This window comes from Halichoerus grypus, chromosome 1, assembly GCF_964656455.1.
Source record: "Halichoerus grypus chromosome 1, mHalGry1.hap1.1, whole genome shotgun sequence".
Taxonomy (NCBI): domain Eukaryota; kingdom Metazoa; phylum Chordata; class Mammalia; order Carnivora; family Phocidae; genus Halichoerus; species Halichoerus grypus.
This window is the reverse complement of record NC_135712.1, coordinates 156,795,009-156,820,499: the sequence shown is the minus strand read 5'-3', so window position 1 is coordinate 156,820,499 and position 25,491 is coordinate 156,795,009. Positions and strand designations below refer to the sequence as shown.

The window sequence follows — 25,491 nt, the reverse complement described above, 5'->3', positions numbered from 1 at the left end:
GTATATGAATACCTGTTTTCTATTTCATCTAAGAAAAGGACTTGGGTAAGCCCATTTCCCCTTGTTAGAGACATTTAGGATATTTGGGGAAAATGTCCTGACTCTATATATTGTCAACTACTAGAATGGGTTGCCAAGAGAGGCAGTGAGATTATAAAGTCTTGGATTTTTTTTTTTTCATTTTAATTTTATAATTTGTTTCTTGAGGTGACTTACAGATGTGCCGCTCAAGATGTGATCCCAGGGCCAGCAGCACTAGCATCACCTGGGAACTTCCTGGAAATGCAGAAGCTAAGATCCCACCCCAGACCAACTGAATCATCATCTGCATTTCAATAAAATCTCCCAGTGATCTGTATGCACATACAAGTTTGAGAATTTCCTTATAGCTTTTACATCAGACATCTGAATTTGTAATAATTCATTTTATACCTCTTGAGCATTAGTAAGTGTGTACTTCGGAATCAATAAAAAGGAATACCTCATTTAACAACAAAACCTTTCTTTTTCATCCTTATTGGAACTATTTTATTTCTGCTCTTCTAAAGAATAATTTAAAAGAACACTATTTCACCAGGTCAATATTCTTTTAAGGTGAAAGCCATATCAGTCCAACTCCTATCCATTCACACAGTTGTTCCTATCATTAGAATGTAATAGAAAATTATAAGGGATATAAGCTAAAATCCAAAAGAAAGAGTCAATAACTTTAGTTAAGCGATCAAAAACTTTAATGACTGTAAGTCTTAGGACTCAAGTAATTTCAACAAGGTTGGCTTGCTATAACAAATTTCCCTACATGTTTCATACCAGAAGTTGCTAGTGATTTTAAAAGGTGAGGGGAGTCTCCTCTTCTATAAGAATCCCTGAAAATATCTTAAAATGACACCCTGCAAGAAGGGTTTGTACAAAATATTACAATTGGTACAATTACAATTGGTACAATTGAGAATTATCCAATTCCAAAAGCATCTTTTTAACACTCAAGCAAGAAACATAAGATAAAATAGCAATTGTGCTCCTATTACTAGAGCTTGATGTTTCTGTGATAGAAGACGTTAACTCTGATAAGCTCAACTGCTTTCCATTATCAGATTCTGAATATTATTCTTGTTCTGAATGTGCTTTAAGGAGCTTAAAACTGTAAGAATTACATACTCCATTTTAGTGAACAAACAAATCACCTCAGAAAGCATTCCAAGGTAGCTTGGATTCAGAGGACCCGGGCTGCCACAAGCAACTTAATTCTCTAAGGCCTGGGAACCCAAAGTTATGTTTTCCTCCTCCTTTTATTTTGCGTTTTAGGATGACGGGAACACGATAAACAGCCAGCCCTCAGTCACCATCCAGGCCCCACCAGTACAAAGAGGCTTTGTGATTGACAAGAGCATATAAAAAAGGGAGGAGGAGACCCACTTTTTTCTTCCTCTAGGGAAGACTATGGCTGAAATTTTAGAACTTAAAAGCTTCTCCCGTTTCGACCAGCTCACCTTGCAGGTAAACACCTTCCTGGTTCAGTGACTCAATCACAAATTAGAGGCAGAATCTGTGCTGAAAACTGATAATGGTGGAAAAATATTCTTTTACTGTAACTTTCAGCTCAGTGCAGCTGTAACGTACTTCCTCCCCCAGGAAGCCCTGTCACTAAACCTGTGCAGCACGAAAAATAAGCCTTCATGAGTGGAGATTTTATTTGACATTTTAAGGATACAGATTGGAATAAATCCAAATATTTCCAATTTTTGCTGTGACTTTTTAAAAAATGTCTAGAATAGATCATGAAAGAAAAAGAATTGATGATACATGACATAAATACTAATATAATTTCCTTCTATGCCCTTCCATTCAATTCAATAATTTTCTACGGCAAGGACAGCGATTTAAAACATCTCCCTCAAAATAAAAGGACACTACAGCAAAATTCTTCTTCAATATATAATCAAATATAATCTATGAAATACATATTCAAAATATAATCAAGTCATGAACTAATAATTTCTTTTGCCAAAGACTATAATAATTTTCATTCAAACTAAATTGGGATGTATTAGCAATGCACTTTCTAGGTATTTAAAGAACATCCTCGTGATCAGTCTTTAAATGGCAATCCATGACTTTTCACTTTGATAAGCAAGACTTATATATATATAGAGTCAGGACATTTTCCCCAAATATCCTAAATGTCTCTAACAAGGGGAAATGGGCTTACCCAAGTCCTTTTCTTAGATGAAATAGAAAACAGGTATTCATGTACTCACTTTGGATGCTTAGCGATTATTAAGTTTCTTTTTCTCTCTCTTACATTTTTCTCAATATCAACTTCTTTTAGCATTCATTGTGTATTTTACTTTAATTTATTATCCCAGTTTTAGCTGTCATCTACGGAGCATAGCATGTAATAAGCAAGTTGACTGGGCCAGCTCTGTGTCATGCTGCAGGTCTGTGGGTCAGTTAGGGCAGTTCTTCTCCTCATGTGTTCATTCTGATGCCTATAAGTCATCAGACTTATATTTAAGAATATTTTCACTAAACGCCTGTTTCATATAAATAACTTTATCTCATCCTTCATCTTGTTTTCCTCCAATTAATAAGTACTTTTGATATTGTACCATATCTGCATGTATTTCTGAAATTAGTCTTTGTTGGCAAGCCTATAAACCTTTTTTTAAACTGCACTTTTCAAACGCTACTACCAAGTAAAAAATTTAACATCCTAACTCAGAAATATCAAAAAACGAATTTCAGCACAATGTTGTATTAACAATCTTATATACACTTGAGACTTCTATGGCAGCTTCCTCTTTTGTTTTCCTTCTAATTCCAAAGTGTAGTGTCTCATAACCAAGAGCATACATATCCTAAACTGCAGTTCTGACAATTCTGGAAAGAGAGCTGATAAGCCCTACAGGGCACGTGCATGTTCTTCATTCTGTCATTCTCCAAGGGAACACTCCTTCAAATACACCTGAGAAAAAGAGAAGTCTCCTGATGTTCTGTTTCAGTGTACGCCTATGTGCCCACAAAAACGAGGAGCATCCCTGAGAGGCAGCAACCAGTGGGATATCTGATGGTGGTAACACAAGAAACACCATGCCTCTGTGCAACAAAGGTTTGTTTCCAGTTCAGATTTTTTAATAACATGCTAATTGATATAATTTACATAATATACAAATCACTATTTAAAATGCAACATTCAGTGATTTTTATAGTCCCAGCCTTGTGTACCCATCATCACAATTACTTTAAGAACATTTTCATCACCATTAAAAAAATACTCATTTGTAGTCATTCCCCATTCCCTGCAAGTCCCCTAGTCATAGGCAATGCAAATCTACTTTCTATCTCTATGGATTTGCCTATTCTGGACATATCATATAAATGGAATCATAGACTACATGAATGATCTTTACAGCTCAGACTAATAATAAAAATAGCTAACATTTATTGAGTGTGTAAAATATGACAGTCATTTAATTCTTTTATTTGACAGAGAGACAGAGACAGTGAGAGAGGTAACACAAGCAGGGGGAGAGAGAGGGAGAAGCAGGCTTCCTGCAGAGCAGGGAGCCCGATGCGGGGCTTGATCCCTGAGCTGAAGGCAGACGCTTAAGGACTGAACCACCCAGGCGCCTCAACAGTCATTTAATTCTTATAATAATCCCATGAGGTAAGTACTATTACTATTCCCACTTTAAGATGAGAAAGCTGCTGCACAGAGAGGCTAAGTAGCTTAGCCAAGATCACAAAACAAGTTAGATGAAGTGAAGATTTGAACGTAACGCAGCCTGGCTCCACAGTTCACGCTCTTAACCAACTCTGCTACACTACAGTGCCCCTTACTTACCTCTAAGCAAACTCACACGGTTGAAAACAACAGAAACAAAGTCAGGCTTGAAAAAAACATAGTGAGTTACAGCATTCCTCATAACCAATAAAATAAGCAATTAACTGCTTCAAATTTGTACATCTGTATCAGCAAAGTCTAAGAACTTTCTGTGATTAGTAGTAATTCTCCTTAAACAAGAAGAAGATAGCACACAGAAGAGGATTCCCCGGACTTGAAAGAATAGATGCTTGGAATCATTATTTTAGTCATGTTCAGATTATTAAGAGTTATCACCAGTTTCTTTTAGTGAAGAACTGAAGACTGGTGTCAGAATCCTTTCTACCGCTTCTAATAATTTGTTGTGTGCACCTGGGCAAGTGGATGTGAGTATAAGTGTGTGTAATTCAAGAGAAGGCTTGCTGCTTAGACTAATCACAGAAAGTTCCTAGTCTTTTCTAATGCAGATATGCCAACAAAAGGCATTTCATCATCCAGCAACATGATATGATCTCATTTGAGAAGTATATCTATGTAGAAGATGTGGAAGGAGAGAGGAAATGAGGAGGGGGGAAGAAAAGGAATAAGGAAGGAAGGGAAAGCGGAAGGCAGAGGGAGAGAAGGCAGGCAGGTGGAGAGGAAAGACAGACAAAGACATAGCAAATGGCCAATAAGGATATACACAAAGGTAGCAGTTATTCTCTGAAAGATTTTGTTTGGTATTTTTCTACAATGAACAAAATATATACATATATGTATTTTACAAAAAAATCAATATAATCTTAATTTGAGGCTATTTGTCTTCTAATGTGTTTTACAAAATTCTGGCTATTTTTCTAATTCACAAGGCATCAGTTCTCATTATAGAGTTAGTTTTATCATTCTTCTTTACTCATCATAATTCCCAAATTTAAAAATCTCTCTAGGCATTATATCATAACTCAACCAAATAAAGCCAAAAGGTAATTCTTAAAAGTATCTGCAATTACTTCTGTATCGTCTCTTCACAGCTAAATCGCTTCAAGCTTCTATATTTATCATTTATAAATTATATTCAATTCCAAATAATTTTAATCTCATATTTTCAAAACCATTATATTTATATCTCAAGCCCAAATGAAATGGAGTAAGTTATAATTACGACTATGGTGTATAGGTGTGTAAGTTTGCATAGCTGGAATCCCTGGTTTTGGCTAATACTATAGATCTTCTATTGTATACAGTAGAGTGGTGTTTGGGTTAAGAATGAATAATAAATTTAATTCAAAGGAGTTTATAATTTCAGACTTCATTTAAAAGACTCCTATTAAAAGACTTTCCTTTAAGGGAAAGGAAGCTTACATGGAGACAGTAGTTGGCCTACACCTCAGGGTAGCAAGCAGGTCTGCAAGCCAATTTTTGTAATGGACACCTGAAATATTAACGCATTACATTAGAAAGTGGAAAAGCCCTTCCCAGTTGTCTTAGTTCAAGCTAGTATAACAAAATACTAGACACTGGATGGCTTACAAACAACGGAAATCTGTTTCTCACGGCTCTTGGGGCTGGGAAGTCCAAGGCCATGGGTGCCAGCCTACTCAGTGCCTGGTGCAGCCCACCTCCTCATGGACAGAGGCTTCTCCCTGTAACCTCCTATGGCAGAGGAGAGCACGGGCGCTCTCCTCAGCCCCTTTTATACAAGAAGATGATATACCAGCAAATTCTGGGAAAATACTGGCTTTTAACTACACGGAAGATACACAAAAATGAATGTAGATTCTTCCAATACAAATGGCCACTCTAGCAACATAACTTAGGCCTCCTCTTAACCTACTGCTTCTAGCAATTGTTTCCTCTTCCTTATTCCTCCCCTTCTCTATCATTCCCACCTCTACAGGCAAGAGATGAAATAGTCAACTGTGTGAAAACAGGGTCAAGTGCACGGTAGCTGTTTGAAAAATGACAAAAAAAGTGCTGCAGACACTTTCAGGAATCACCTATGGCTTTATTCTGTTGAGTTATGATAGAATATGATGCAATATGATGCCCAGAGAGATTTGGAACGTGGAGTGAAAAGGATACCCTATTTGGCTCCATTCTTTTTTTTTAAGTTTTTATTTTAATTCCAGTTAGTTAACATACAGTGTTGCATTACTTTTAGGTGTATGTGTAGTGATTCAACAATTCCATACATCACCGGGTGCTCATCACAACAAGTTGCACTCCTTAATCCCCATAACCTTGGTTGGTTCCATTCTTTAGATTTTTTTTAAACCAATTTCCAATGGATGGACTAGCAACTAGTTAAGAGTAAGGCTGGCAACAGAAAGACACAGCCAAATCTTGCTGCTCTGGGAATCTGGGACCAATACACTTCCTTCCTCCTCACTCTCCTCCCTACCCACCTACCCCAACCCCCACAGCGCCCATCTACCCTATACTTCCAAGACCCCTTCTTCTCTAGCCCCACTTACTGTGCTGCCCCAACACCCCTCCAGTCAGATGGCATCAGAGTAGGGAATAGGGAGGAGAAGAAAGAAAAAGGAAGACAAGTAAAAGGAAAGCCCCAGGTTAAACCATAATCCCACTCTTTTGGCTCTTAAATTTGCGGTATTAGCCTGTTTTTGTTTGTTTGTTTGTTTTAAGATTATTTATTTCGGGGTGGGAGGGAGAGAATCTTTAGCAGACTCCTCACAGAGCACGAGCCCAATGCGGGGCTCTATCTCACGACCCTGAAATCATGACCTGAGCCAAAACCAAGAGTCGGATGCTTAACCACCTGAGCCACCCAGGCGCCACTGTTTCATTTTGCTTTTAACCACTCTCTTCCTGAGAGGTCTAATTCTGTTCTTCTATCCCCTCATTTCCCGTCTCCTATGCTCTGAGCTCTTGCTCTGACAGGGGACGCTGTGGAATAGCTCAAGAACTGGGTAATTTCCAATCCTTTTTGCTTTAGCTCTAACATATTGGAAATAAATATATTTTCCCAAAAATATATTATCATAAATATTATTTGTTTCTATAGTACTACTGGCACTATACTCCAAGTACATTTTATGGATTCATTTATAGGTTAATTTTAAAGGATTAGCTTGGAAACTTAAATATCATTTGAAAAATATTTTCTTGGGGATATCTGTTCTAAATTCTCATAACTATAGGGATACTTTTATGGATGAAAAATTTAAAAAGAAACCAAAGAAATAATTTACCAAAGCCACAGAATTAGTAAGTGGTAAGAGCCAAAACCTAAAGAGAGGTCTGTTCGAACGTGAGGCACTGAAGACTATACAATTTCCATTATACCATGGAACCTCCAAAAACACATCTATGTTTTTCATTAAGTAAATGAAAATTCTGAAAAGCTAAAAATTTTACTCAATCATTAGATATTTTAAACTCAGTATCATTTATTCAAACATTTACCAGGTACTCTTTTACTCAAACCATCTCCAGCAATAATCACCAATGCTAATAAACTATGACTGACATCATCAGGGGAAAAAAAATGTATCTACATTATTTCAAGAATTCACCACTAATGTTAGAACTTTATCATATTATTTCTCTTACTTATGAATATTTGATTTGCTGAGACTTCTGTTAAGGTAACAGATTCTTACACCCAAGAGTGATTTTTTGTTGCTCAAAACAGAAATGCTTTATTAAAATCTTCTGTGAATTGTCATTTCCAAAACAAAAACATTTTCATTTCTCCTAAATACTTAAGAAGAATTATTTATAAGAATTATTCTTCTGTTAATAAAATAAATACAAGTGTAGAACTTGGAACAAATGACTTCTTATGCATGACATAGCTATTAACTACTATTAAATTCTAGCTACATTGTATCTTACAGATTCAATAAAAAATAAATACAACTATATAGTGCCAACTTGATTTAGGTGAAAAGTGCTAACATAAGTTAAAATTGTTTTAGTAAAAAAAAAAAAGATAAGCATAATTATGGTTTATCCTTTATTGTAACTGCAAACTGCCATCTTGATTCACAGAGGCTCCAACATCCAGTGGAACCTGAGAACTACTAGAACAAGCCTACTGGCATGTTAACAGTGTAAACTCTTCACTGACTTAGTAACATGTCATCACTTCTTGAACTTCGACATCAATAAAAATAAATAAAATATTTACATTTAGAAAACCACCCAAAAATGCATTTTTATTCTTGAAAATAAAACTGCAAAGACAACTGACCACTTCTAATGTGATTGTGTGCCACGAAGTCTGTAAGAAGTTGCATTTTAAGTTGATAGTATTTCTCCAAACAATATTTCTCTTTGCTTTCTACTAAAAAACAACAAACATTTATATTAGATATAAAATGTTTGAGCAATTTCTTTATTGAGGCACAGTATTTCAAAGGCTGATAGGCAAAAAGTGAAAACAGATTTGCCACAACTTCCATCCATAGATGGAGTATATTCACCACATGGGCAGACTAATTCTCTACCTCCCCCAAAAAGAAAGTCAGATTACAGTCATTTGACTTGATAATAAGCTCTGCATTGTCAGACACAGTGATTTACAAAATTTTGAACCTATGTTTTCTCACCTTTTCAACTTGCTTTGAGGAAAGCAACAGTCCTGAGGATCTCTACCTTTATCTTTGCATAGGACAGATTTTGCATTCTTGGTAAGCTCCCTAGTTAGTTGCCATTTATGAAAGTACCTCAGTTCACCTGCATATATCTTCTGAGGAATGTTGGTTTCCCAAGCCCATGTCAATTTTTATCAACAAGTTAATTAACTTGTAATTAATACCTTTTAAGAATGACAATGAATTTAGGAAGCCAAAGACCTAAGATTTTTCTATTTACTACCTCTTCTATATTTATCGATCCTCTTCCACTTAAACAGTATGTTCAAGGCTTTTAAAAGGAACTTCAATTTCCTCATAATTATCTAACATGATCTCTATCAGACAAATAGGTTTAACAATCTAGCTATCTCTGTTGACATTCTGGACTGCATTTTAGACCATTTCTCTTCTCTTTCCTATTTCCCCAACTTGTTAATCTCTCCTGCTTGTGCAACCTTCTTTTACTCACTTAAACTTTCCCATAGTCTAGTCTCTCTTGCCTAAAAAAAAATAAACTAAGAAGGAATCCAAAAGAAAACCTTACTCCTATAACAACTTGCCCTTTCTCCGCTCAAACTTTGAGTTTATTATACTCATTCCGCTTCCTCAGCTCACACCTTTTTTGCATTTATTAAAAAAAATTTTCCTAACTTTCCTCAAAAAATAATTGACAAAATTAATTGTATATATTTAAAGTGAACATCATGTCACATTTCTCAATCTACTATCCCAATTCAGCAACAAAAATGTCTCTAGCTGGTTACCACTGACAACCAGGTTGCTAGAGCAAATGAACATTTTTAGCCCTTACCTTAATGAATATATTTACAGCATTAACACTAAAGATAATGCCCTCATTCTTGAAATCCTCCATTTTAATTAACTTTCTTTCCTAGTTTACAGACAATAATCACTACTCATAACTCTACTTCTGCTAAAGTAATAATCACTGAGCAAGGTGCTCACCTGTATTAGCTCAGTGTTTTTTCACACTGCTGGTAGTTCAAAGCAGCTTTTTAAATAAAACAAATTAGAATAAAAAATATCCAAATGTATTCCATGTAGTAAGGTTAAGTATTATTCTGGAAAATTTATGTGTGTGTGTGTGTAGTTCTTATTTTGGGTCATATTCAAAAAAGTTTGAAAGACACTGTGCTAATTTAATCACCAGAAGCCAACCTATGAGGTCCATATAATAATTTATACTTTTTAATAAAGAAAAAACTAAGCAGGGGCGCCTGGGTGGCTCAGTCGTTATGCGTCTGCCTTCGGCTCAGGTCATGATCTCAGGGTCTTGGGATCGAGCCCCACATCGGGCTCCCTGCTCGGCGGGAAGCCTGCTTCTCCCTCTCCCACTCCCCCTGCTTGTGCTCCCTCTCTCACTGTGTCTCTGTCTTCAGATAAATAAATAAAATCTTTAAAAAAACAAAAAAAAAACAAAAAAAAACTAAGCATACAGAAGTTGTATAATTTGTCTGTACTCAACCAATTGGTGTGACAATCAAGCATAGCCTCTATTTATGTCCTAATCTCCAAATACCCAAGTGATATACATTTATATCTCTTAATGTGAGTGTCTTAAATGCACTTCAATCTCAGTAATTGCAAAACCTGTACTCAATTTCCATACATTTTCTAATTTGCTAATTTTCTAATTTCCAGTGTTTTTCTCTTCTTCATCCAAGCATCAATACTCATATCTCATATAGATCCACTCTTTACTATGTTTATTATTTATTATTACCATAATAACCTTCAGTCACGCCCCCACCATTTTCTTCCAGGATAACTGCAACAGTATCCTCCCATTAACTGCCATTATGCCCCCTACAAGCCCCCAATTCACTCTCTGCTTTGCTGGAAGAAATCTCTTCAAAATACAAACCTCATTAGGGCAAACTCTCCTAATCCTGAAGTAAAACTTTTAAAGTTCAAATGCTATATATAATTTTCTAGACTGGATTTCTGTGTAGTTTTAGGCAGTACTTTAAAAAATAGAACCTAATTGATATTTAAAGGGCTTTTGTTAAAATCAATAATTGTCGAAAGACCCAGATCAAAAGTTCTTTACTTGCTGTTAAAGTCACTTCAAAGATACTAGGTTCCGTTTACATTAGGAGATTCAAGGACAATCACAAATGTCTTTCACTCAAAAATGCAGACAGCCAATGAATAGTGTCATTTCATTTTCTTAAAAACAAAATACATCCATTATCTTGAGACTAATGAAACAGTTTATTATTTGTACCTTCACAGAGACTTGACCAGAATTCATCCATGGCAGGCATCAATACTATTTCTAAATAATGTTTTAAACACAACAACAATCAACTTTAATTTGCACTAGATTCTAAATAAAAATACGTTTTTCAATGTTTATAGCAGATTAAGTTATGTCTCCTGTGAATCAGTCATACACAGTCCATAGATTATCTGCTATGACAACAAGTCTGAGCCTTTCAATCTACATGTTTAAACAAACTGTTGGATTTGTTGCTGCCTTTGCAAAGGCAGGTGGAAAGAATTTCTAGCTAGGTACTCACCAGGATGGGATCAAAGCTGTCATGATATGCTTTATGATACTATTTTAAATTAAATTATTAAAGAAAAGTGAAACTGAATTATTTCACTTTTCTAAACTATGTGTTCTCCATACACAGATACCTAATGTTGAAATAAAACCAATAAATAAATTGTTTAAAAGTATAGCATGTTTCATTGTTTTTTGTTAGCAGGATTATGTGTATTAGTTTTGGCATGCTGTTTGTGTTGTTGTTGATTCTCTCCTTTGCTTTTCAGTTAAAAAAATGAAAGAGCTAATGGTTCAAAAGAGACTCATTTCTTCTCTCCACATGACTGTTGGAAAGATCCTAATAAAGCCTGAATCAACAACTATAATAAATCCTTGACTTAAAAAAAACAAAAAAGTTGCTTTACCCATAAGTATACATTTAGAAGTTAAAAAAAAAATGTGCTTTAAAGGTATGCATGAGAAGAAATATTCTACCAAATTTTCAACTATGATTTCTGCTTCATAGTGACAGACATGCTCTAAGACGAAGTTATGACAACAACATACAAAATAATAACATGATTGAACAATGGAAGCAGAATCATTATGAAGAATGCCCACTGGGGGGTTGTACAGAAAGACTTCTTTCAAAATATCTTCAAAATATTGTACCCCAGTTCTTAACAGAATCCACAGCATATGTTGGTATCAACAGACACCTGGATGGATGGATGGCCAGCTGGCTAAGAACTAGAACTCTCTTCACGTTCCTCAACCCAAGCCTCTGAAGTTTTCTTAGAATTCTATCTGAATGTAAGCCTTATTTCTGATGTACAGATTGAAAATCAAGATCACTGTGTATGAGAAAATGCATGTGAAAAGAAAACTGTACCTATTAAAAAATAACAAAAGAACTACTCAAAAGTAAGATGTTTTCATTACACATTTTAATAGCCATGATTTTAATACTAAGAACACTGCATTACTTTTTAAGTAAATTCATACTATAACCATCACATCCTATATGTCACTTTTAGAAAATACTTATAGAACTACTTCCTCAAGTTCCTACTCTAAATAAATAAAATTGGCACATTTCCTCTCTATTGAAAGGGGGTCTCATTTCCCTTTTTCCCACTTATAGGTTAGGATAAAAACACAAGCTTATTAATTTCTAACATAAAATGATTCCCTTATCCTCTCTTCTCAAAGGAAATTAGTATAAATGGAAACCTAGGGCAATATCATTTGATATTTACCTATTTTAAGCAATTAGAATTAAAATTGTTAATAAATGGAAAAAATATGACCTCAAATATCTGTATATTAAACTGAGTTTTAAGAATAAAATATTTTAATGCAATTAGACTCGCTAACTGCTATGTACAATGTTGTTTGTTCATTCCAAACACAGGCCAGAGTTCAGACAAACATGTAACATTGTTTTGTTTGATTGTAGTACTTTATAAAAGGTTTTATTTTACCATTTGCCAAACCTCTTTTGTTGAGTTATTCAAACTAACTTCTGCCAAGAACACTAGGAATTTGGTGATAGTGCTTCTTTTAGGAGAAAACAAGCCCTTTCCTCAGAAAACTGAAAATGTTTATCTTGGCACTAAAACCTTGTATTGAGCCTTCTGGAAAGTATTTTAAAATGTTGTTTTTAACCTAGACTTTGTGACTGAAACAGGAAAAGGCTTCATAGCTCTACACCAAAATACATATTTATAGGGCTGATTTTCTTTCTACACCAAAAATACTACGTTGATGGCAGCAGTTTTCAAAGTATGATTTCTGAGGACCAAGCTAAAACTTGGGCATTATCACGATATTCAACATACAATTTGTTTTTTAAACCTCAAAAACTGACGACTAAGAAATGTTAACTGTTGATCAAATACACTGTCTTTAAGTGTCAGACTGGAAGGACTGTTGCATTTAACTATCTGCTTTTGGGAATTTTCACAAAAAGAAAATTTACTTGATATTGTATTTTCCTCCTGTACATGTCAACAGAAGATAGGTTTCTTTTTTTTTTTTTAATTTTTTATTGTTATGTTAATCCCCATACATTACATCATTAGTTCTAGATATAGTGTTCCATGATTCATTGTTTGTGCATAACACCCAGTGCTCCATGCAGAACGTGCCCTCCTCAATACCCATCACCAGGCTAACCCATCCTCCCAACCCCCTCCCCTCTAGAACCCTCAGTTTGTTTTTCAGAGTCCATCGTCTCTCATGGTTCTTCTCCCCCTCCGATTTCCCCCCCTTCATTCTTCCCCTCCTGCTACATTCTTCTTCTTCTTTTTTTCTTTCTTAACATATATTGCATTATTTGTTTCAGAGGTACAGATCTGAGATTCAACAGTCTTGCACAATTCACAGCGCTTACCAGAACACATACCCTCCCCAGTGTCCATCACCCAGTCACCCCATCCCTCCCACCCCACCCCCCACTCCAGCAACCCTCAGTTTGTTTCCTGAGATTAAGAATTCCTCATATCAGTGAGGTCATATGATACATGTCTTTCTCTGTTTGACTTATTTCGCTCAGCATAATACCCTCCAGTTCCATCCATGTCGTTGCAGATGGCAAGATCTTATTCCTTTTGATGGCTGCATAATATTCCATTGTATATATATATACCACATCTTCTTTATCCATTCATCTGTTGATGGACATCTTGGCTCTTTCCACAGTTTGGCTATTGTGGACATTGCTGCTATAAACATCGGGGTGCACGTAGCCTTTCGGGTCCCTACTTTTGTATCTTTGGGGTAAATACCCAGTAGTGCAATTGCTGGGTCCTACCGTAGCTCTATTTTCAACTTTTTGAGGAACCTCCATACTGTTTTCCAGAGTGGCTGCACCAGCTTGCATTCCCACCAACATTGTAGGAGGGTTCCCCTTTCTCCGCATCCCCGCCAAAATCTGTCATTTCCTGACTTGTTAATTTTAGCCATTCTGACTGGTGTGAGGTGGTATCTCATTGAGGTTTTGATTTGGATTTCCCTGATGCCGAGTGATATTGAACACTTTTTCATGTGTCTGTTGGCCGTTTGGATGTCTTCTTTGGAAAAATGTCTGTTCATGTCTTCTGCCCATTTCTTGATTGGATTCTTTGTTCTTTTGGTGTTGAGTTTGATGAGTTCTTTATAGATTTTGGATACTAGCCCTTTATCTGATATGTCATTTGCAAATATCTTCTCCCATTCTGTCAGTTGTCTTTTGGTTTTGTTGACTGTTTCCTTTGCTTTGCAAAAGCTTTTTATCTTGATGAAGTCCCAATAGTTCATTTTTGCCCTTGCTTCCCTTGCCTTTGGCGATGTTTCTAGGAAGAAGTTGCTGCAGCTGAGGTCGAAGAGGTTGCTGCCTGTGTTCTCCTTTAGGATTTTGATGGACTCCTGTCTCACACTGAGTTCTTTCAACCATTTGGAGTCTATTTTTGTGTGTGGTGTAAGGAAATGGTCCAGTTTCATTCTTCTGCATGTGGCTGTCCAATTTTCCTAACATCATTTGTTGAAGAGACTGTCTTTTTTCCATTGGACATTCTTTCCTGCTTTGTCAAAGATTAGTTGACCATAGAGTTGAGGGTCCATTTCTGGGCTCTCTATTCTGTTCCATTGATCTATGTGTCTGTTTTTGTGCCAGGACCATACTGTCTTGATGATGACAGCTTTGTAGTAGAGCTGGAAGTCTGGAATTGTGATGCCGCCAGCTTTGCTTTTCTTTTTCAACATTCCTCTGGCTATTCGGGGTCTTTTCTGGTTCCATACAAATTGTAGGATTATTTGTTCCATTTCTTTGAAGAAAGTGGATGGTATTTTGATAGGGATTGCATTGAATGTGTAGATTGCTCTAGGTAGGATTGACATCTTCACAATATTTGTTCTTCCAATCCATGAGCATGGAATGTTTTTCCATTTCTTTGTGTCTTCCTCAATTTCTTTCATGAGTATTTTATAGTTTTCTGAGTACAGATCCTTTGCCTCTTTGGTTAGATTTATTCCTAGGTATCTTATGGTTTTGGGTGCAATTGTAAATGGGATCGACTCCTTAATTTCTCTTTCTTCTGACCTGTTGTTGGTGTATAGGAATGCCACTGACTTCTGTGCATTGATTTTATATCCTGCCACTTGACTGAATTCCTGTATGAGTTCTAGCAGTTTTGGGGTGGAGTCTTTGGGATTTTCCACATAAAGTATCATATCAAGAAGAGAGGTTTCTAAGTTTTTCTCTTTTTTATATTTTCCCCACTAGGTAAGCTTTACCTTCAGACTAGATAGACATAAAGATCAACCATGTGAACTTTTTACATATTGTCCTAATAATGTATCTGAATACAATATACAATTTTTGGAAATTGATGAAATGATATAGTCATTGTCCCTAACTCCTATACCTGACCCATAAATTGTTAAAATATAAGAAAGAGACCATATGGTAGACACCCCTAAATTGTTAAAATATAAGAAAGAGACCATATGGTAGCTCAAACAATTTCACAAAGACCCCCAGAGAGCTGCAATGATTTTTCAGTCATTAATAACTGACAAAAAATATTATGCACCCATTACCAATCCTTTACAAATCAAGTTCTCCCTACCTTGAAATCTGATCCATTTTTCCCTTCTAATGGCCTGGCTGTCCCTTTACAAGAATAACAGCAGCAGCATCACTTTAAATGTGCATGTAAAATTTTGGATAAAGTCATAGTAAGTTAAAATCCTATCATTGTGCTTATCAAATATTTATTAGGATGTTCTGGCAGGAAATTGTTTTAAAATTCTGGTATGGTTGAATTGTCTGATTTAGGTAAAAAAAAAATTGAAGATATCTATCAAATATATCTTATTAAAATCTGTAACTGCTTTGGTCAATCAAGTACAAATTTTAATTTTAAAAGTTTGGTCCTTCCTATTGTGATTGAATTCTGCCTATATCCAGAAAAATCAAGAAAAGTCTATTCAAATTAGTGTAATAAGACTGAAATAAATGGGAATTACTGGTATCACTGACAACAAAGGTTAGGAAGGAATGGACTCTTCCCAATCCAAAATCCTCTTCCTGTACTGCTATGGCTATAGAACGATGGTATCCTTTTCATTGGCCTTGAAATCTTGAGCCATCCTAACACTGCTCCACAGGCCTCACAGTTTCAATGTCAATGAGAAATACAACTCTGACATTATGGACTAATTTAATATTTTAAAGACAATTATTAATGTGCTAGGTTACCTTGGCAGAAGATTTAGATTAAGCCCTACCATCACTTTTTTCTTATTTAAATTTATTTAAATTTCTTATTTAAATTTAAAATGTTGACTTAAATTGATTAAAAATGTTGGAGAGTGGAGAATATCTAAAATCAGGTCCACAAAAAACAAAAACTCACTTATCAGTATTTAAGATTATTAATTTATATATTCAGCTTTCCAAGATGAACCTGTAAGGAGAATCTGAAAAACAAACAAACAAACAAAACAGATCTTTTTTCCCCTCTCTTCTATCCACTAAGAAGCAGTGATTTATCTCTAACAATCCTAGAAGAAGGAAACAAAAACAAAACAAAACCTCGTGCTACTTGTGAGAAATAATTATTTAGGGAACAACATTAGTTACATGGCTGATTTAAAAAACACAAAGGAACCCTATTTTTTCTATTAAAATAAATAGGTATAACAGGACATACCTGAAAAAGAACATGTACATGGCAGCTGTGATGCAGAACAAAAGGACCTACAACAAGGAGAAAATATATTACTTGCAAAAGAACACTGACATCATTTGTGTATCTTTCTTTTTCTAAATTTTAATTCCAGTATAGTTACCATACAGTGTTATATTAGTTTCAAGAGTACAAGATAATGATTCACCAATTCCATACATCGTGGGGTACTTATCAGGACAAGTGTACTCTTTAATCCACATCCCCCCACGCACCTCCCCTCTGGTAACCATCAGTTTGTTTTCTATAGTTAAGAGTCTGTTTCTTGGTTTGTCTCTCCTCTCTTTTTTTCCCCTTTACTTGTTTTGTTTCTTAAATCCCACATGTGAGTGAAATCATATGGTATTTGTCTTTCTCTGACTGACTTATTTCACTTAGCATTATACTCTCTAGCTCCACCCATGTTGTTGCATCATTGTGTCTTATAAAAGCAAAATACCCACTATTAAATCTTGTGCCTGATTTAAAGATGTGAAAACTAGTCATACACGTGTCATATTCTCTACCTTTCATATAAACCATATTAAGGCAATAATGAGTCTGTACACACACATATAAATAAAATTACATACATTTTACATTATGTAGTATAAAATATGTATATATATTACTATATGTATATATGTATACAGATTAGGTAGAAGGGTAACATGGTTCAAAAAGGATCAATTTTTTAAATAATCTAAAAATGCCTGAAAAAGCAAGTAACTTAAGAACAAAGACAATGGCTCTTATATAATGAAGTCAGCAAATAAATCATAAGCATATTAACTGTTATACCAAGATGACCAGATTTTTTTCAAACCTAAAATACAGTTCAGTTGTCAACCAGTTCTAATCAATAAGAAAAACTCCTAAAAATATAATCATCCTTTGTGGGATATGGACTAGCTATAAAAAAATCCTCTAAAAACAGGCATCCGAATATAGTAAACCTAACTTTAAAAGCTCCCCTCAAACATATCACACTAAATACAGCAAAATAAAATGTATATGGAGGGGTGCCTAGGTGGCTCAGTCAGTTAAGCATCCGACTTGATTTTGGCTCAGGTCATGATCTCAGTGTTGCGAGATCAAGCCCCACGTCCAGCTCCACACTGGGTATGGAGCCCGCCTAACATTCTCCCTCTCCCTCTGCCCCTTCCCCGCTACTCTCCTAAAAAAAAAAAAAAAAAAAAAAGGTATATATGGAAAGAATCCAGAATCCAAGTCCTGACCAAAAGCTTAGTTGTGCCAACAAAGTGGATCTCCATAAGTTGTTTTAAATCACTGAAAAACAAGTTGTAAAATGTGTTCTTATGTTAACAACAGTGTAAACTAAACATGACTGTCAATGGCCTCACATCATAGACAAATGACAAATGGACAATCTTTAACTGTAAATGGCTGACCACAAAGCGCACCAAAAATGAATATTGTGCAAAACAGTGTTTTGTTACTTCCAACACAAATAATTTCTAGTCAACTTAAGGGAAGTCTAATAGTTTTGCTATTACAAATTAAGTTTGACAAGTTTGCCACCTTGGCTTAAGATAAGCACTATAAACATAACCTGAATGGCTTAGAAATCTATAAACCTACAAACCAAAAGAAAGTATCAATTACTACAAAACAAATATTTTTATTACTTATTATACAGAAAATATATAAAATCTTTTTCTATATGTAAAGTATATAAAATTTTTTCTAATAAGCACACACACACAATCTTCTGTCCTCCTCGCTCCTTCCTTTCCTCTCTCCTTTCCATTACCTTTAAAAATACCCTATCAATGATGTGTAAGGTTCATATCACTGCTTTTGACAACATAACTTAAAGCATATGGAATAATTTTCAATTATTGATTAACCAATTAAAAATTAGAGTCCAATTGAGTTTATTTACTGGTTATAATTTGCCAGCCAATGACCCAGATCACAAACCTCAATTTGTATTTCCCTATCATTTTATCCCTTTGGGCAAAGCCATCCTTCCTAGATGTTCAATGTTTCATTCCTTCCCTGACCTAGTCATTTTCCCCTTTGCAGACCTATTCACAAACCTCTCTAGAAGTGTCCCACAAATCTTTCCCACACCCTCTAACTTCTCTAAGGAAAATTTCCTTAGTCTCTTTCCCTCAAAATGTTGCTATGCTCTAACCTAATATGCTAAACCTATCGATACTCATGTTAAACTAACATTTATCTCTGCAAATAATACATCTGAAACTGGGGAAAAGTACAATGTTTAAGATCTCAATCTTTAGAGTATGGCAGATCTGGGTTTGAATCTAGTTGTATGTGACTTTCAAAGCCTTACTTAATTTCCTAAGCCTTAGATCCCTTGTCTGTAAAGTGAGAATTTCATCTCACTTTGAACTGCTGGGAAGACTCAATGACACGATAATTGTTAGAAGTGTTCAGCAAACTGTTTTAACTTTGTTTTGTTACTTATAGAAGTGATCTAGATACGAAAAACGTCACCTAGACACCTAAGTCTGGGAAGTTTCTATTAAACAGACAGACCTTTCAAAATCTCTCAAATTCAAGAGATGAAAATCTGTACAAATGGGGTGGGGGGGAGGAGAATCTAAAGGATATTAATGTATAATTGATCATTTCATTTAACAGGTATTTACTGAATGCCTATTATGTGCTGGATTAACTATTTTTTATGATTCCATTTTCTCTCCTTTGTTGGCTTCTTTTAGTGTTTGCTTTAGGGTTTATAGTATAGATTTTTAAATTGATAGTCTCCATTCAAGGGATATTATACTACTTAATATTAACTGTTCGAGAACTTACAACAGTACACAAAATGCACAAACTCCTTGCCCTAAAGAAAGCTATCTTTTAGTTAGGTAAAAGAAGATATTAAAGGAAAAGATAGTGGTTGCAGTTTCGGAGAAAAACAAAGCAGGATAAGGAAATAAATGCAGGAGAATAGGGGTTGTTGTTTTATACAAAGTAGTCAAGGATGCAGAGACTTGGTACAGACATTGAGGAAATGAGAGATAAGTGAGGGGACTATATCAACAGAACCATGGGAAGGTTCTGATTCTTATTATGAAAGGTATTCAGTATTGTGTTAAAGATGCTAAAGAAAGGATTGAAATTTGAGTGACCTAGTGTTTCAAATTTTTTTTAATTGTGCTAATTTACTATACATCTTGACTTTCAAAAAAATGTTTTTTCAAATAAATGTAAATCTGTAGGTAAATAAAGAAGAGTATTTTCTCTGTGTTTCAAATTACAAAATTTTAAAGCTAAAAAGAATTTAGGTCCACCTAAGTTTCACTTTTGGTTTCATTAATGTTCTCTATCGTTTTTCTGTTTTCTATTTCATTGATTTCAACTTGATCTTTATTAGTTCCTTTTTCTGTTTGCTTTGGATTTCATTTGCTTTTGTTTTCCTATTTTTTTAAAGACAAAAATTTAGGCCATTGATCTAGATTTTTTTTTTAAATATAGGTATATAATGCTATTAATATCTTCCTAAGATCTGCTGTACCTGTATCCTGATAATTTTGATAAGTTCGTTATTCATTTTTATTCATTCAAAATACTTTCAAATTTTGCTTTTGCTTACCTCTGTGATACATGACTTACTTAGAAGTATGTTTAGTTTCCAAATATTTGGGGATTTTAAGTGACCTTTCTGTTGTTACTGACTTCTTATTTGATTCCATTATGGTCAGAAAATACTTTATGAGTTGATTATTTCTAAATTTATCAGGACTTATTTTGTGTCCCAAAACATATCAGAATATGTTCCATATATTTGGTAAATATCCATGTGTATTTTTTTTTTTTATGTAACCTCTACACTCAACATGGGGCTCAAACTCACAATGCTAAGATCAAGAGTTGCATGCTCCTCAGACTGAGCCAGCCAGGCAACCCCCCACCCCAATGTGCATTTTATTTTTTTAAGATTTTATTTATTTATTTGAGAGAGCACAAAAGTGAGAGAGATTACAGAGGAAGAGGGAGAAGCAGACTCCCTGCCGAGCAGAGCCAGATGTGGGATCATGACCTGAGCCGAAGGCAGACACTTAACCGACTGAGCCACACAAGCGCCCCCCAATGCGCATTTTAAAAGAATGTGCCTTCTACTGTTGCTGAGAGAGATATCTATCGATTAGGTTGTTCAAATCTTCTGTATCCCTAATTGTCTACTTGTTCAATCAATTATTGAGAAAAGTTATCAAAATGTCCTGCTATAATTGTGGAGTTGTCTCCACAATCTCTCCTTGCAGTTCTATCAGTTTTTCCTTGGTGTATTCTGAAGCTCTGTTTTTAGGAACATAAATATTTAGAATTATGTCCACTTTATCATGATGAAATTACCTTATCTCTGATAATATCCCTTGTTCTGAAATCTATTTTGTCTGTAACTCCAGATTTCTTTTGATACTATTAGTTGTCCATTCTTTTACTTTTAACTGATTGGGTCTTTATATTAGAAGTTCATGTGTGTAGGCATTCTTGTTGTTTCTTGTTTTACATGCTATCTGAAAACCTCCATCTCTTCATTGGCATTGAGTGTTCATATTTAACATGACTACTGGTAAGTTCAAAATTAAATCTATCATCTTGGTATTAATTTTTCTATTGTTTCTCATTTGTGTTCTTTTTCTGCCTTTTCTGGATTAACTATTTTTTATGATTCCATTTTCTCTCCTTTGTTGGCTTATTTTAGTGTTTGCTTTAGGGTTTATAGTATAGATTTTTAAATTGATAGTCTCCATTCAAGGGATATTATACTACTTAATATATAATATGGAACTTTACAATAGGATACTTCCATTCCTCCTCTTCTGCCCTTTGTGCTATTATTGTCATCTATCATACTTTAACCTATATTACAAAATGACTACATTTTAATATTTTTTCTTTAAAAACATAGATCTAAAATAATTTCCTTTATTTTTAAAGACTTTTGCAGGGTGTAGATTTCTAGGTTGATGGATTTTATTTCAGTAGTTAGCTCAACAAATGTCACTCCAATATCTTCGTACAATTTGATTATGATGTGCCTTGGAGTAGTCTTCTTCTTGTTTCTTCTACTATGGTTTCATTAAATTTCTTGGACCTGTGGGTTTACAATTTTCACCAAATTTGAAAATTTTTTCAGTCATAATTACATTAATTTTTTTCTTTCCCCCTTTTCTTCTTTAGGAACTCAAATTAATATACAGTAGGTCCCCTGAAGTTGTCCCACAACTAATGTTCTGTTTACTTTGTAAAAAAAAAAAAAATCTCTTTACTCTCTCTGTTTTATTTTGGGTTGCTTCTATTATTATGTCTTCAAGTTCACCAATATTTTCTTCTGCAATGTGTGTCATTAATGCCAGTCAGTAGATTTTCCATCTTACACTGTGTAATTATCATCTCTAGAAGTTTGATTTAGATTTTTTCCCTATTTTCCATATCTCTAACTTTTTGAAACTATGGAATTCAGTTATAATAACTTTTTAATGTCCTTGCCTACTAACTCTAACAGCTTTGTCAGTTTGGGTTTGGTATTGACATATTTATTGTCTCATTATGGGTCAAATTTTCTTGTTTCTTACTGCATGCCTGGTAATTTTGATTGGCTATCAGACATTCTGAATTTTACCTTGGTGAGTGCTCGATATTTCTGTATTCTCATAGATCTTGAGCTTTGTTCAGGGACACAGTTATTTGGAAACAGTTTGATCACTTAAGGACTTGCTCTTAAGATATTTTAGGAGGGAGCAGAGTAGTGCTCAATTTAGAGCCAATTACTCCCCATTAACTGAGATAAGACCCTTATGTGTACTTTACCCAAAGCCACATGAATCTTGAGATTTTTCCAGTCTGGCTAGTAGAAACAAGACACTATTCCTGCTGCTATCTGAAAGGCAAGCACTCAAGTAAGGACCTCAAATCCTTTCAGGTTGTTCTTTCCTTGACCTGGGGCATTTCCCACAGGTACTTGTCCTAATCATTAGGCAAGCAGCTAGGCACTTTTCTCTCTAGTCTTCTGTTCTATGAACTCTATCCAGCATTGTCTTCTCTCACTCTCCACTCTGTTTCTTCAACTCAGAAAGTCCTTGACCTTGTCTGAATGCCTCCTCTTTGATCCAAGCCTTGAAACTCCCGCAAGTGGGAAGCTAGCGTACTCTACTCGTAGGGTTCATTTCATTTGTTTCCCTGCTCTCAGGGACCTCTCTGCCCTTTGGTGTCTTATAACCAAGACCTCGAAACCACTGTTTGTTGCACAGGGTTTGACTGTTACAGCTGTAGGAGTAAGGATTACTGTGATCAACCGGTAACTGTTACTACATCAAGGACAGAAGCAGAGTGTAGTTAAATTTAAATTATTTACAATTATATAACATTAAAATTTAGTTCCTCACTCACACTAGTCCTATTTCACGTAACCAACAGCCACATGTAGTTGTGGATACTATAACAGAAGAGATACAGAATAGATCTATAATTGCAAAAAATTCTATTAGAACTATCTGGCTAATGAGTGGTATTTCCACTGTGCATTGTGGTGTTATGTAGGACGTAAAATATTCTAACTTTGGCTGTAGATATCTGCATACATCTATTTTTATACTTTATGCTTTTATGTGTAAATTGACACAAAACTTATAATCATACCACTTAATTTACTCATTTGTAGAAACAATACAATACCATCTATTACATACATTGTAAGGATTAAATAAGATAACATACATAAAGCCTAAAAGAATTACTAGTACATCAAAGATGCTCAATAAATAGTAACTCTGACAACAAATACTTTCTCTGTAATTCTCTTCCATTTCACAACCATTACACAACATACTTAAAAAGGATAATTTTCCAATTGCTTTTTTTACTTTAATTTTAACATTTTTTATTTTTATTTTTATTTTTTTATTTTTTTTAAAGATTTTATTTAATTATTTGACAGAGAGAGACACAGCGAGAGAGGGAATACAAGCAGGGGGAATGGGAGAGGGAGAAGCAGGCTTCCCGCGGAGCAGGGAGCCCGATGCGGGGCTCGATCCCAGGACCCTGGGATCATGACCTGAGCCGAAGGCAGACGCTTAACGACTGAGCCACCCAGGCGCCCTAATTTTAACATTTTTTAACTCAAAAAGTAATATAGGGCATGCTACAACATGGATGAACCTCAAAAATATTATTTAACTGAAAGAAGCTAGTTATAAATGACCACATGTTGTATGATACCATTTATATGAATTCCAGAAGAGACAAATCTATTTACAGAAAGTAGAGTAATGGATGTCTAGAGCTAGGGAAGTGAGGTGTGATAGCAACTGTTTGCTAATGGTACAAAGTTTCTTCTGAGGATGATGAAAAGTTTCTAAAATTAGATTGTATGGATAGATGCAGAACTCTATAAATACACTAAAACTCACATAATTAGCTTTCAACTGGCAAATTTTACAGCATGTAAATTACATGTCAAAAACTATTCAAGCTGATTTTTACAAAGTAATGCATATACACAATAAAAACAAAACTGCAAACTGAACAACAAAAATACAGTGAAAAGAAAGTCCCCTCCTATTCCAGGTCTCTGATATCCTGTCTGTGCACACATTTGTATATATATACCTAATAAAGGCATTGTTTTATACTTTCCTTTCTAATTTTACACACACACACACACACACACACACACCCCATATGGAAATGCTGACATTTTTAAAAACAGTATATGAATAGATATTTAGAGTGGGTGGAGCCAGAAAATACTGAATACCAAAGTATATTTTGCAAACATGTGCACTTATATCTCTTGAGATAAATTCTTAGACCTGAATTCACTGCATTTAGGGCTAGGTGCATTTTTAATTTTGATTTATTCCCATCATCCACATATGAAAGCACTTATTTCCTTACACTACCTATTTTCCCATACCCAGTTTGTGTTTTATCAAACTATTTATTCTTGCCAATCTGGATGCATGAAAGAAGCGATAGCTCATATTATAGTTGCATTTTTCTTGTAAGTGAAACTGAGCCTCCCAGATTTATAAACATTTTTGTTTGTTTTTAGGTCATTTGGTTTAACTCTTTTTCATATCCTTTGCCTATTTTTGGATTGTTGATCTGTTAGAAACCATTCATATTTTTTGAAACTGCATATACTTACATGAAAACATAGAATTTATTTCATTATTATCGATTTGCACCAAGAATATGAATAACCGGTTAAATAAAAGTAATCATGGAAAGGAAATCTCATAATGTCCAATGCCAAAAGAACACTTTAAGCCAAGACTATACACAAAGTATAACAAATAATGTAAAAGTAAAGTTCATTCAGCTGAAAAGTAGTTTCTTCCAGAATGCCTTTTTAGGAAGTGATAGATTCACAATACACCATTTCCTGCTATCGAGCTTTACAAAACTTGCAGAAAAAAAATTGTACTATTACTCTTTTCACTATGTCATGTGGAATTATATGAAAACTATCCCTCTCAAGGCTCTAACAAAGAAAAAACAGTACCACAATATATGAATACTTTAAAATCCTAAAAATAACCAGGAATATTAAAAATGTGAATATAGCCCAATGTGAACATGTCCTGGAAAAGAAACCTCAAAATGGTTAAAACACATATCCTGAAGTCATTTTAGAGCCTACTAGAGACCTAAACAGATGGCACATTTAACTACTTCTTACCACAGAGCTCTCCTGCTTTTCTTTAACATACTCGATTAAATGTTCTTTGTCCCTGATCACTCCTTCTTGAGTGTGTGCAAAGACAATGACGCCCTTTGCTGCCTGGCCTTCATTACTCATCAAGCCCATTTCCCCCATATTCATTGAGCCCTCTTCTTCCATGACACAAATAAATACTGAAA

At 34.8% G+C, this 25,491-nt stretch overlaps 1 long non-coding RNA gene across 1 annotated transcript in view; it reads right to left on the bottom strand.

Moving 5' to 3' along the window:
• Positions 1–16,916, bottom strand: part of LOC144380004 (uncharacterized) — a 70,406-nt gene extending 53,490 nt beyond the window's left edge. Inside the window, exon 1 of the long non-coding RNA XR_013443660.1 lies at positions 16,612–16,916. This is a non-coding gene — a long non-coding RNA (uncharacterized LOC144380004). The remainder of the gene's footprint in view (positions 1–16,611) is intronic.
• Between the last annotated feature and the right edge of the window lie 8,575 nt (positions 16,917–25,491).